This window comes from Haematobia irritans, chromosome 2, assembly GCF_050003625.1.
Source record: "Haematobia irritans isolate KBUSLIRL chromosome 2, ASM5000362v1, whole genome shotgun sequence".
NCBI lineage: Eukaryota > Metazoa > Arthropoda > Insecta > Diptera > Muscidae > Haematobia > Haematobia irritans.
The window spans coordinates 141,217,226-141,232,367 of NC_134398.1; the positions used below are offsets into that span (position 1 = coordinate 141,217,226).

The following is a 15,142-nucleotide window of genomic DNA, read 5'->3' on the forward strand; positions in this document are numbered from 1 at the left end:
TATCGAAGGAAAATGTTAACAAAATTTTCTACAGAAATAAAACTTTGACAAAATTTTCCATAGAAATAAAGTTTTAACAAAATTTTCTATAGAAATTAAATTTTGACAAAATTTTCTATAGAAATAAAATTTGGGCAAAATTTTCTATAGAAATAAAATATGGAAAAAATTTGCTACAGAAATAAAATTTTGACAAAGTTTTCTATAGAAAAAAAGTTTTGACAAAATTTTCTATAGAAATAAAATTTTAGGAAAATTTTCTTTAGAAATAAAATTTTGACAAAATTTTTTATAGAAATAAAATGTTGACAAAAATTTGTTATAGAAATAAAATTTTGACAAAATTTTCTATAGAAATAAAATGTTCACAAAAATTTATATAAAAATAACATATTGACAAAATTTTCTATAGAAATAAAATGTTGACAAAATTTTGTTTATAGAAATAAAATTTTGACAAAGTTTTCTATAGAAATAAAATGTTGACAAAATTTTCTATAGGAATAAAATTTTCAGAAATTTTCTATAGAAATAAAATGTTGACAAATTTTTATATAGAAATAAAATATTGACAAAATGTTGTCTATAGAAATAAACTTTTTGGCAAAATTTTCTATAGAAAAAATTTTTTGAGAAAATTGTCTATAGAAATAAAATTTTGAGAAAATGTACTTTAGAAATAAAATTTTGACAAAATTTTTTATAGAAATAAAATTTTGACAAAATTTTCTGCAGAAAAAAATTGACAAAAATTTCTGTAGAAATAAAAATTTTACAAAATTTTGTATAGAAATAAAGTTTTGAGAAAATTTTCGATGGAAATAAAATTCTTTACAAAATTTTCTATACAAATAAAATTTTCTATAGAAATATTTTTTTTTTAATTTTCTGTGGGGATGAAATTTTGACTAAATTTTTCTACATAAAATAATATTTTGACAAAATTTTGGAAAAAATTTTCTATAGAAATAAAAATTTTTCCAAAATTTTCTATAGAAATAAAATTATGACAAAATTTTTATAGGAATAAAATGTTGACAAAATTTTTTATAGGTATAAGGTTTTGACAAAATTTTCTATAGAAATAAAATTTTACCAAAATTTTCTATAGAATATAGAAATAAAATTTTGAAAAAATTTTCTATAGAAATAAAATATCGACAAAAATTTCTATAGAAATAAAATTTTGACAAAATTTTATATAGAAATAAAATTTTGGCAAATTTTTCTATAGAAATAAAATTTTGACAAAAATTTCTGTAGAAATAAAATTTTGACAAAATTTTCTAGAGAAAAAAAAATTTGACAAAATTTTCTGTAGAAATAAAAATTTCTATGGAAATAAATTTTGACAAAATTTTCTATAGAAATACAATTTTGACAAAATTTTCTATAGAAATAAAATTTGGACAAAATTTTCTATAGAAATACAATTTTGACGAAATTTTCTATAGAAATAAAATTTTGACAAAATTTTCTATAGAAATGCAATTTTGACAAAATTTTCGATAGAAATAAAATTTTGACAAATTATTTTTATAGAAATAAAATTTCGACAAATTTTCTTTTATAGAAATAAAATTTTGACAAAATTTTCTATAGAAATAATATTTTGTGAAAATTTTCTATAGAAAAAAGTTTTATTTTATCATTGTTGTTGTTTTTGATTTAAGCTTAAAACCATGCATTTACTAAACTACAAGTGTAGCTTAACCAACAGATTAAAAGTATGCTTGTCAAATTTATTTGGGCAAAGCCCTATAGACTGCAAGATGGTTGGATGTACAGCTGTTTCGGAATTACCACATTCCTCATCAGCATCCACTACTTGCAGCAAAACTATCAACCAATTATCAAAATAAATTCAGGTAATGCGCTCAACCCAAAGTGAACTACACTTGAACCTTCCGAAAAAAGGTTTTACATGATAGCCGGCTTATGCCGAAATACATTCATTCCTTTGTTGGTTAAGCTACACTTGTAGGTTAGTCAATGCATGGTTTTAAGCTGAAATCAAAACAACAACAACAATGAAATAAAATTTTACAAAATTTTCTATAGAAATAAAATTTTTGAGAAAATAATAAAATTTTGACAAAATTTTCTATAGAAATACAATTTTCACAAAATTTTCTATAGAAATAACATTTTGACGAAATTTTCTATAGAAATGAAATGTTCGCTATATTTTCTATAGATATAAAATTTTGACTAAATTTTCTATAGAGAAAAAAATTGAGAAAATTTTCTAAAATTTTGAGAAAATTTTCTATAGAAATAAAATGTTGACAAAATTTTCTATAGAAATAAAATTTTGACAAAATTTTTTTATAGAATTAAAATTTTGATAAAATTTTCTAAAGAAATAAAATGTTGACAATATTTTTTGTACAAAAAAAATTGACAAAATTTTCTATAGAATTACAATTTTCACAAAATTTTCTATAGAAATAAAATTTTGACAACATTTTCTATTCAAATAAAATTTTGATAAAATTTTCTATAGAAATAAAATTTTGACAAAATTTTTTTTATAGAATTAAAAGTTTGATAAAATTTTCTAAAGAAATAAAATGGTGACAATATTTTTTGTACAAATAAAAAATTTACAAAATTTTCTATAGAATTACAATTTTCACAAAATTTTCTATAGAAATAAAATTTTGACAAAATTTTCTATAGAAATAAAATTTTCTATAGAAATAAAATTTTGACAACATTTTCTATTGAAATAAAATTTTGATAAAATTTTCTATAGAAAAACCATTTTTGAGAAAATTATCTATAGAAATAAAATTTTGACAACATTTTCTATAGAAATAAAATGTTGACAAAATTTTCTATAGAAATAAAATTTTGACAATATTTTTTTATAGAATTAAAATTTTGATAAAATTTTCTAAAGAAATAAAATGTTGACAATATTTTTTGTACAAAAAAAATTGACAAAATTTTCTATAGAATTACAATTTTCACAAAATTTTCTATAGAAATAAAATTTTGACAAAATTTTCTATAGAAATAAAATTTTCTATAGAAATAAAATTTTGATAAAATTTTCTATAGAAATAAAATTTTAACAACATTTTCTATAGAAATAAAATGTTGACAAAATTTTCTATAGAAATAAAATTTTGACAAAATTTTTGTATAGAATTAAAATTTTGATAAAATTTTCTAAAGAAATAAAATGTTGACAATATTTTTTGTACAAAAAAATTGACAAAATTTTCTATTGAATTACAATTTTCACAAAATTTTCTATAGAAATAAAAATTTGGCAACATTTTCTATTGAAATAAAATTTTGATAAAATTTTCTAAGAAAAACCATTTTTGAGAAAATTAACTATAGAAATAAAATTTTGATAAAATTTTCTATAGAATTAAAATTTTGACAACATTTTCTATAGAAATAAAATGTTGACAAAATTTTCTATAGAAATAAAATTTTGACAAAATTTTCTTTAGAAATAAAATTTTGATTTTTCTCCCGTTTGCTTAAGCTACCCAGCAAAAAAAGCGTCGCCAAAAAAGTAATGAAAATGTTCTTTTTGGATCCGGAAGTGGTGCAAAATTGACGCAGAAGCGATGAATTTAACATGGGCTTGTCATAGGACGGAAGTACTCCATTTCAACAGCCGTTGCACTGAATTTGCATCACTTCTTTAGGTGTGATCCGAATTCCATGTTTTGGATGTAAATTAAAATTTTCTGTAATATTTTGTCAAATAAATAATTTTTATAATTTTGTATAATTTTTAATGGATTCTACACGCAGAGAAGGAATATGATCACCTCAAACATGTTTCAAGAGCAAAATGTTTTTTTTTGTATGGTAACCATGTAACATGTTTGTCACTAAAATGTTATTTTCTCGTCAAATATAACCTGCTTGCCGAAATCAGATACATGATTTCCGAGAAAATAACATGGTTGCGAAAACCATGTTACATGGTCACCACCCAAAAATAACATTTTGCTCTTAAAACATGTTTGAGGTGATCATATTCCTTCTCTGGGTGTAACGCTTGTTAGAAACGTTTGACCTCAAATATTTTTAAAAATTCACAACTTTTTCATATTGCATTTAGAATTTTTTTTCGACAAAATTTAAATGATTTGTACCATTTTATGAATTCTTACTCTGTTTTATAACCTATTTGAAACAAAAACAGTTTAAATTACCCATTAAAAGTATGAAAAAAAACAAGTTATAAAAAATTTAATTAAAAGAACTTCATTGGGAGTGCATCTTCTGGAAGTGCTTTTAAAGTTGTACCTTTGGAAGAACTTCCAATTTTTTTGCTGGGCTACCCTTGCAGTTTAGTCAACGTTTGGTTTTAAGCTAAAATCAAAGCAATGAGAAATACAATTTTGAGAAAATTTTCTATAGAAATAAAATTTTTATTTTTGTTTTGATTTCAGCTTAAAACCATGCGTTGGCTAAACTACAAGAGTAGCGGAAAATTATGTTTTTCAAATTTATTAGGGATTTTTTTTTATTTGTGGTAAATGTTTCTTCGAACTTTGGTAGATTATTTTTGCCACGAGTGGTAACCGTGGCTGTGACATCCGACGCAATCGAATTATGGGAAATCCAACTAATAATATATTTGGGTGTATTAGACGATGAAATTGGTCGCTTCTCTCTTCTTTATTGGATTGTATTACCCAACTTTAGCATATCCTGAAGCCATTTGGTAGCTGCATTATTATGTTTCACCACAAATATGGTGTACTTAGACTTAGTTTAATTGCATTAATTTAGTATAATGAAGTGTATGTTTTTTTTTAAATTATTCTAATTTAAGTTAAATTTAACTCACCTTATTGTAAATTGAGTTCCAAAGACATCACCATTATTGGACAGTCCTTATTCCGTGTGCCTTTCGTTGTGTTTATTTTGAAGGAAATAAGAAACAAAATTCCATTAAAACATGTCGCCCACAGACTCATGCTGTGGGTAGAGGTTACGACCTTCTTTGACACTTGAAATTACTTTTTACACAGTTTTCGTTTATTTTTGCGTTGAGGCGGCTTTAAGAAGCCTTTCTTATTTTATACAAAGCAAATACAAAGCAGATTCAAGAAGAACTTCTCGGTTTGTTCGGTTTTGCAAATGGGGAATGTTTGCTTATTTAGAGATATTCATGCTACTTGGGACGTTGTTTAAATTGCACTTCTTATGAAATGAATTTTGGTTTTTATTACCACTTTGTTTGGTTTCTCTTTTTTGTAAATTTTGCCCTCTCATTCTACTTAAAACATGATGCAAAAGAATTTTTTTATAGGAATATATAATGCAAAGGGGTACTTAAGATATTTTTTATTAGTATTCAGCCCTTCCCCCACCAACAACAACCTCCAACAGCAAACATAGCCATTAGTCCTTGTTGTTTTTACGCAGTGTAAGTGTGTGTGTGTGACAATCTTCACAAGAAAATAGGTCCACAGACAAGCCAAAAGTTGTTGGCTATTCAAATATACCCTTGCCATTAGAATTTTGAGACCTACAAAAATATATCGAACAGTTATTTTTAGATTCAAAAAATTATGATGTAAATCTAAAAGTGATTTAATAAGCATTCGTGACGTCAAAGCTGATAGCTATAGACCATCAAATATTTTCTTCGTATAATTTAATATGAGAAATTTGGTTGATATTACAGTAGATTACCTTGTGCTGAATTTGAGTAAGACCGGTTAATAAATGAGGCCACTATGGTAAAAAATAGGGCTATAAGGGGGAAATATTTGAAAATCGGGCGCTACATACATATGGGTGCTATATCTAATTCTGAACCGATTTGGATGATATTTTGCACATATAGTCAGTACTATAGAAGATTAGAGTAAGTCAAATTTGAATAAGATCGCTTAGCCATAATAAATTTTACGGCCTAATTTGTGAAAATCGGGCGATACATATATATGCGAGCTATAGCTAAATTTGAAACGATTTCTACGATTCTTAGCACATATAACATAGTAAGTGCTATAGAAAATTATATTTGGCCAACTTTGAGTCAGATTTTAGGTTGATACATAAGGGACTTTTGGCCAAATTTAGGAAAATCGGGCGATACATATATATGGGAGCTATATCTAAAACTGAACCGATTTCGATGAAATTTAGCACGCTTGAAGGGTGGTCCATCGGATTATATTGTGGCAATTTTGACGACGATCGGTTAGTAAATGAACGAAATCTAACCCCATTTGTCGAAATCAGGCGATACATATAAAGGGTGGTTAAAATTTCAAGGGCCGATGTTAATTTTGAATAAAACACAAACTATTTAGGAAATTATTGTAATTTTATTTTATTATGATATATTGGTATTACTCAATTATGTATGTATCGGCCAAATGGGCGCCGCGACCTCGATGGCACAGCTTCACCCGATGGTCCAAATTTTCGATGATGCTGAGGCATAATGGAGGTTCTATGCCGTTAATGTGCTGTTGAATTGTTGCTGGCTTATCGACGTACACCTTTTCTTTCAAATAGCCCCAAAGAAAAAAGTCCAACGGTTTCAAATCACATGATCTTGGCGGCCAATTGACATCACCATTACGTGAGATAACACGGCCATTGAATTTGTTGCGCAAAAGAGCCATTGTTTCGTTAGCTGTGTGGCAAGTGGCACCGTCCTGCTGAAACCACATATCGTCCACATCCATATCTTCCAATTTGGGCTATAAAAAGTTCGTTATCATGTCACGATAGCGAACACCATTCACAGTAACTGCCTGACCGGCCTCATTTTGGAAAAAATACGGCCCGATGATGCCGCCAGACCATAAACCGCACCAAACAGTCACTCTTTGTGGGTGCATTGGTTTTTCGACAATCACTCTTGGATTCTCATTCGCCCAAATGCGGCAATTCTGTTTATTGACGAATCCACTGAGGTGAAGATATGCCTCATCACTGAAGATGATTTTCTTCGAAAATTGATCATCCACAGTTGCCATTTCTTGGAACCATTTAACACGTTGTTGGATTGTGTATCTCTCCATGGTTCAATTTGAGTAAGTCTGAAATAGAGAAATGTCAAATAAAATTCGGAAAAAACTTGGCGTTTAGATGTGGTTCACATTCAACATCGGCCCTTACAATTTAACACCCTTTATATGGGAGCTATATCTAAATTTGATCCGATTTTTTCCAAATTCAATAGCGTTCGTTCTTGTGCCAAAAAAACGCCATGTACCAAATTTCATCAAAATTGGTTAATAATTGCAAAATATTGAAAATATTGTCGTGAGGTCAAAGATTTCATGTCTTTAAAATACGAATGCAAATTTTGCTTAGCATAAAAGACGCATTTCTCTAATATAAAGTTTTTTCTCCTTGTCCAAAAGTCGATAAACTTCTCAATGAAGTCGTATTGTCCTTATAATTAAGTGATTTGACTTAAAAATGGGTATCATAACATCCAAAAAAAATGTTTGGGCTAAGGTCAACTTGACTTCAATAATTCAGAAAAAATCTTTAAAATTAATGAAATTGTCTTTAAATTTATTATCTTTTTGCATTATGACAACAAAACAGAATATCATTCAAATATAGGACAAGTTTTTCAAAACTTTATTTTAAAGACGTTTTTTACTTGAAACATAACATAATTTCTACTGGAGGTCGAGTCTTAATTTGGAAAATAAAATGGTCGTTAACTCGTTTTTAAAGGACTTTGATAGCATATGAAGAAAAAAATCTGAGAAAGCGAAAAATTAAAATTTACTTCCTAGAAGCAAGTACACAAAACCCAAATTTAAAAGAGAATTGTGTCTTAAAAGTATCCTCACTTGTATTCTCCGCTTTTTTGGCTCGGAATCAATACCAAAATTTTTAAAGTGAAGACAAAATCTTTGGAACCGGGCATGCTTTTTTTCAGTAGTACATGAACCAGATCGACTAGGGAGGAAGTTGGTGTTTGGTCTGGACGGTTTGTAGAACACCAGCAGAGGCGCTCTGTGATGTGAAGCGAGTGGAGAGTAACTCAGTATAATACAAGATCGTGTCTATTTAATATAATTTCATAAAATTTTTTTACTGAAAAATATTGTCGTGAGGCCAAGAAGAAGCATTTCTTTGATATAAAAATTTTTCCCTTGTCCAAAAATCGATAAACTTTTCAATGAATTCCTTTTGTCCTTGTACTTAAGTAAATCAATTTAAGGTCAATGTGGCTGTAATAGTTCCGAAAAATCCTTTAAAATTAATGAAATCGTCTTTAAATTGGTTGACTTGGTTGATTTTGACCTATAGTATATATTACTACTTGAAGTTGCCACAGCTGGCAGAATTCTACCAAAAATTGTACATTTTTCACCATTTGGTAGATTGGTAGAATTTTTGATGGTTTGGTAGATTTTATAATACAATACTCTCTAACTAAGGGTATGGTCACACTAGGCAAATATTTGACAAAAATCGAAAAAGAATTCGTTGCCAAAGTCAAACCATCAAACATTTTTTGCTCATATTTGGTGCTGCGTGGTTATGCACTATTTCTTTTCTATAGAAATCTATAGAAATAAAATTTTGACAAAATTTTCTATAGAAATAAAATTTTGACAAAATTTTCTATAGAAATAAAATTTTGACAAAATTTTCTATAGAATTTAAAATTTTGACAAAATTTTCTATAGAAATAAAATTTTGACAAAATTTTGTATAGAAATAAAATTTTGACAAAATTTTGTATAGAAATAAAATTTTGGTAGATTTTTTTTGGCGATATGGACCAATAAAACATAACTATAAACCGGCTATATATAACTATAGACCGATATGGACCAATTTTGGCATGGTTGTTAGCGGCCATATACTAGCGCAATGTACCAAATTTCAACCGGATCGGATGAATTTTGCTCCTCCGGAGGTCAAATCTGGTGATCGGTTTATATGGGGGCTATATATAATTATGGACCGATATGGACCAATTTTTGCACTGTTGTTAGAGACCATATACTAACACCACGTACCAAATTTCAAGCAGATCGGGTGAATTTTGCTCCTCCAAGATGTTCCGGAAATCAAATCTGGGGATCGGTTTATATGGGGGCTATATATAATTATGGACCGATATGGACTAATTTGTGCATGGTTGTCAGAGATCATATACTAACACCACGTACCAAATTTCAATCGAATCGGATGAATTTTACTCCTCCAAGAGGCTCTGGAGGTCAAATCTGGGGATCGGTTTATATGGGGGCTATATATAATTATGGACCGAGTTGGACCAATTTTCTCAAGGATGGTAGAGACCATATACTAACACCACGTACCAAATTTTAACCGGATGGGAAATTTGCTTCTCTAAGAAGCTCCGCAGGCCAAATCTGGGGGTCGTTTTATATGGGGGCTATACGTAAAAGTGGTCCAATATTTCCCATTTGCAATACCATCCGGCCTACATCAATAACAACTACTTGTGCAAAGTTTCAAGCCGAACTTACGGTCGTATTAATTTGTTATCGTTAGTCCAAATATTCTTTATCTCAGTTAATTTAAAGATTTTTCTTTGCTTTGAGAAATATTTGCCTTACTTCCTAAAAATATGACTTTAACAAAGGGATGGAAATTTTGAAAGATTTGTGTCCTAAATTTATTGAAAACCTTTTTAAAACAAAACTTATACATTTTTGTCTACTTTATATTAAAGGAATTTTTTCTTTAATTTGATATAAAATGGTGGTGTCCTAAAATTAAAGTTCAACAGTCCTCTTTAGATTTTTGCAATTTTGACCTTAAATTTTTTTATTCACACTACGAAATTTTCTTTAACCAGTGGAAAAAAATAACTATGTCCAATAAATTTGCTAGAATTATTTACTTAATACAGTTTAGCTAAAATTTTCTAATATTGATCAAAAGTTTCTATTAATTAACCAAAATTTTCTTTTCTGCCTAATATATATCCCCAATCCATATCCCTTCAAAATGCCCAAAATTTTCTCTGAACATGTTCAGAGAAGGAATATGATCACCTCAAACATGTTTCAAGAGCAAAATGTTATTTTTGTATGGTGACCATGTAACATGTTTGTCACTAAAATGTTATTTTCTCGTCAAATATAACCTGCTTGCCGAAATCAAATACATGATTTCGGAGAAAATAACATGGTTGCGAAAACCATGTTACATGGTCACCACCCAAAAATAACATTTTGCTCTTAAAACATGTTTGAGGTGATCATATCCCTTCTCTTAGTGCATTTGAAAGCACTGCGAAACCCCCAGTAGCAAATGCATCATTTTGTTTTTGCCATTTCCATTATGTACATGTGTTTGCCTTTAGCCCTTGTTTACTTTTGTCATAGAATTTACTATTAGCCCTAGAATTTGGATATGTCATTTAGAAAATTAGGTTTACTAGAAAGCCTCTTTGTTTCAAAAGGTATGTACCTGCCTGCCTTGGACAAGGTGTCAAATTGTCGACTTGGAAAACATGTAACGAAAATGAATGGCATTACAGCAAGAGCTTGTCCAAAAAGAAATGTTTGCCTTGCTGGTTGGAGCTGCAAATGATGAGGTTGTTTTTTCGCATTTTTGCAAGGGAAACATTCTGTTTGTTGGTTTGCAGTTGGTATGGTTTTTATGGCATGAAGCTTCTTTTCCCTTCTCCAAACAAACACTAACGCATGGTTCTATGAATGCATGTGGGCCTTTTGCCACAATGTAATTAGACTATAGTATAGTGACCAAGGCAGGGCCAGAAATTCGAGCTGAAGTAGGGAAATAGACCGATATGGGATAATCCAAAATGGTATGAAAGAGCCTATGCAGTGTGGCCCGCTTGTCTGGCAGCTGAAAGATTTATTCCAGTGGCATTTTGATTGTACTGTTTAAAAGTTTACAAAAGCATTTTGATCTATTTCATTCAGAAATAAAGTTATTATACCCTGCGCCACACTGTGGAACAGAGTATTATAAGTTAGTGCATATGTTTGCAACACCCAGAAGGAGACGAGATAGAGACATGGTGCCTTTGGCAAAAATGCTCAGGGTGGGGTCCTGAGTCGATATAGCCATGTCTGTCTGTCCGTGAACACATTTTTTAATCAAATTCTAGGTCGCAGTTTTAGTCCAATCGACTTTAAATTTGGCACAAGTATGTGTTTTGGCTCAGAATAGATCCTTATTGATTTAGGAAGAAATCGGTTCAGATTTAGATATAGCTCCCATATATATTTCGCCCGATATGGACTTATATGGTCCCAGAAGCCAGAGTTTTATCCTAATTTGCTTAAAATTTTGCACAAGAAGAACAATTAGTACTATAATCAAGTGTGCCAAATTTTATTGAAATCGGTTCAGATTTAGATATAGCTCCCATATATATCTTTCGCCCGATATGGACTAATACGGTCCCAGAGGCCAGAGTATTACCCCAATTTGGTTGAAATTTTGCACTAGGAGTACAATTAGTAGTGTTGTTGTTGTTGTTGTTGTTGTTGTTGTAACAGTTTATTGTGATCTCATCCATTTCATGTTATACGCTTGGTACATCAGCTTGTTGGCAGATCAAGGAACTCTGCGACTAAGATGGGGTGTGTCCAGAGTGATCTGGTGGTAAGTCGGGTTGGTTTGGCTGGGCAAGAGAAAAGATGACGCGTGTCGTGTGGCCCTTGGTTGCAAATTGGACAAACGTCAGCTACGCTGCTATCAATCACCGATAAGTAGGAATTGAGGCGGCTGCACTTGCCTGATCTTAATTGGGCCAAAACTACCCTAGTCTGCCGTGGGAGGTCTCTTTCCTCCGGTGCTATGGGCGGTGGTCGGACTCCAAGAACAGGATTAACCTTGTAGCTTCTCACCGCTTCAGCTACAGTATCCTCATGAATCCTGTTCAAACCTGCCTGGTACGCTGCTTGATCTAGAGGCTCTCTTTTATAGCGCTGGATCTCGCGCTCTAGATTATGTATATCAACCCTTACTTTCCTGGGTGGTGGTTGTGTATCCATAAGATGGTGGTTTGGATGATTACTGCGATAACAACCCAGGAGATACTGCTTTGACAACATGTAGTTGTGTCTTCGCACAGGGATGATCTTTGTCTCCACATAAAGGTGATCCAGGGGTGTGCTGCGGAGACACCCAGTCGCAGTTCTAAGAGCAGCGTTCTGGCAGGTTTGTATGTTATTCCACTGCGTATCACTGGTCTTCGGTGTCCACACTGGCGCTGCATAGTTTACCACTGACCGGCCAATTGCCTTATAAGTAGTTAGCAAGGTTTCTTTGTCCGCACCCCAAGTACTGCCGGCTAGTGACTTGAGGACCTTGTTTCTACCACGGAGCTTATTACAAATTGCACACCCAGAAAAAAGTGCCTTCGAAACTAAAGGAAAATTTTTTCATCAACATAGTTTATCCATTTTATTTCCATTAAAGTAAATTTTTGTGAAAAATAATAAAATTTACTCGTTTCAATAAAAAAATCCTAAACTGTAAGCAGTTAGGAATAGTTCATTAACTAGAATAAGGCATGGAATTTTACTCATACTGTTTTCTTCGCTGGGTATAAGAATTTCCTACTGAACAAGAAAATTTTATTCACCGATAACAAAGCATTCGTAAAAATAAACAAAAAACGAACTAAAAACAAGTTTACTCAAAATTAGTACAATTTCTTATAAAATGATAAGTGCGACTTCCTTTATAATAGAAATTTTTTCATATATACGAACAACACTTGGCTTAGAAAAATATTTTAGTTCATTCGTACTAAGAAGTATGCAATCCTTTCAAAACTTAAGGAAACAAACTTGTTAGAATATAGGAAATTTTCCTATATTTCTATTGTCTACCTGTAATCGATACCTGTCATCGTAATCGATGTGTTTGCGCGTGGGTGTAATCGATATGTTTGCGCGTGGTTTGTTTTTTTAGTTGGAATCGCGTTGCTGTGGTATACGGAGAGATTGTTAAAAAAATAATATGGTAAAATAATATAATAAATAGCAAATAAAATATATACAATATTTGTTATTTTAAATTAGTGAGAATTTTTCGTTTTTTGAAAATAAATCTATCAATTTCGTGATGGTGTATAAAGGAAGAAAACACCAGCAGAATAACAACCCTTTCATATGTCTTCATTTTGGAATCTTCAAATATCAGGTAATATTCAGTGACGCTAACCTTTTGTAACAAAAATGTTTTATCATTTTTTATATTTGTAGGTATTGAAATTGTAAAAGGAGGACAAAATCGTTAGGAAGCAACTTATTAAAAGTGAAAAGTACAAGAAGAAGATGAAAAAGTGCGTTTTACAGTTGATAATATCACATGGAAATTGGAAATAGTGGAATAATAAAATAATATTTCAAGGACAGTCGATGCTGTTGATTCTTAATAAATATATTCAATATATTAATAAAACATGTCTTTTATTGAAGATAAAATTGCTTATATAAATAAATAAAATTGTATTTAAAAACGAAGGCAAGCAGTTCTAATTATGAAGTAAAAGTTTTACCACAAATACGTAAGATTTGTCCAAATGAATGAAAAAATTTCAATAAAATCAATCCATAAATGAATTCAAATCAGTTAAATTTTTTCATTCTGTAGTATAGTGGTACATAAATATAGGAAAATGTTAACTAATATATGGAATGCATTATACCTAATTTCTACGAAAATCACATCGTTCAAACAAATAAAAATGTCTTTGGCGCTATACGAAGTTCAACTTTCTTCACAATGAGTTCATTTTAACTTAAAGAAGTGGTCACTTTTTTCTGGGTGCAGTGGCATGGGCAGATGACCTAAAAAGGCTGTCGAATGTGACCCCAAGAATCTTGGGGTAATTTGTGGTCGGAATTATTACTCCATCGACTCTGATATTCAACTGCCTGCGCACTTCTGCCGTCCATGTAGTAAATAGTGTGGCTGAGGATTTGGTGGGGGATATCCTCAAGTTTCTCGCAGTGAAATAACTGGTAAGATTAGCTATGTAGACGTTCAACCGATCGCAAATGTCATCAACATTGGGCCCAGATGCCAAGATTGTACAGTCATCCGCATATGATACAATCTCGACGCCGTCAGGAGGGGGTGGAATCGAGGACATGTAGAGGTTAAACAGTGCCGGAGATATCACCCCACCTTGGGGAACTCCCTGTTTAACTCTACGCGTTCTTGACTTTCTGTCCCAGAATTCCACGTACGACTGGCGTCCACACATATAATTCAGCACCCAACGCTTCGCTCCTGCCGGTAGGGACGTATTCTCGATGTCCTCAAATAATGTGGCATGGTTGACCGTATCGAATGCTTTCGATAGGTCAAGCGCCACGAGGACCGTCCTGTGACACGGACTGGGCTGGTTAAGTCCCTTATTAATATGTGTCGAAATGGCATGTAAGGCTGTTGTCGTACTATGTACCTTACGGAATCCATGTTGATGGTGGGCAGCTGGAAAATTCTCCACAAGGCTGGGGAGGAGTAATGCCTCAAGTGTCTTGGCTACTGGCGAAAGAAGGGATATCGGTCTGTACGATTCACCTTTGCTCGAATCTTTGCCCGGTTTCAGTAGTGGAATCACCCTTCCCATTTTCCAGACATCGGGTATAATGTGTGATTCCAAAGACAAATTGAGGAGTCTGGTCAGGAACTCAACTCCCAGTATTCCCAGATGCTTCAGCATTAGCATTGAAATTCCGTCAGGGCCCAGCGCCTTAGATGGTTTCGCGCTGTTGATGACATTGGTAACTTCGGCTGCAGTAAATTGTGGTGTGTCATCGGCTCTGAGACCACGTACACGACGGGTGGCTCTCCTTTTCGCTCTATCACTCTCGGGATGCTCGACAAACTGTCGGTTGAAGTATTTGGCGCACCTCTTCGGATCAGTCACAGTCACGTCGCCAAATGTGACTGAAATCCCATCATCCCTTGTGGAGGGGTTCGAGAGGGCTCTAACTGTTGACCACAATTTACCAGTTCCTGTTCCTAAGTTACATTGCTTCAGGTGCTCTAACCAAGTGTTCCGCTTGTGCTCGTCGACTATCTTACTAATCTCTAGATTTAGTTCTCTGATTCTAGGATCAGCAGGGTTAGCACGACGGCGTTCATCACGCTCGTCTGCGAGTCCCGCCGCTTCGGCTGGGAAGTTGGGCCTCAC

General features: G+C 31.8%; 1 protein-coding gene and 1 long non-coding RNA gene across 2 annotated transcripts in view; both read left to right on the plus strand.

The window, feature by feature from the left end:
• Positions 1–15,142, plus strand: part of LOC142226362 (ATP-binding cassette sub-family G member 4-like) — a 244,988-nt gene that overhangs the window by 43,467 nt on the left and 186,379 nt on the right. The window lies entirely within an intron of this gene.
• On the plus strand, positions 12,927–13,398 carry LOC142224119 (uncharacterized). The gene is made up of 2 exons (XR_012719042.1): positions 12,927–13,137; positions 13,200–13,398. It is a non-coding gene; the product is annotated as an uncharacterized LOC142224119 (long non-coding RNA).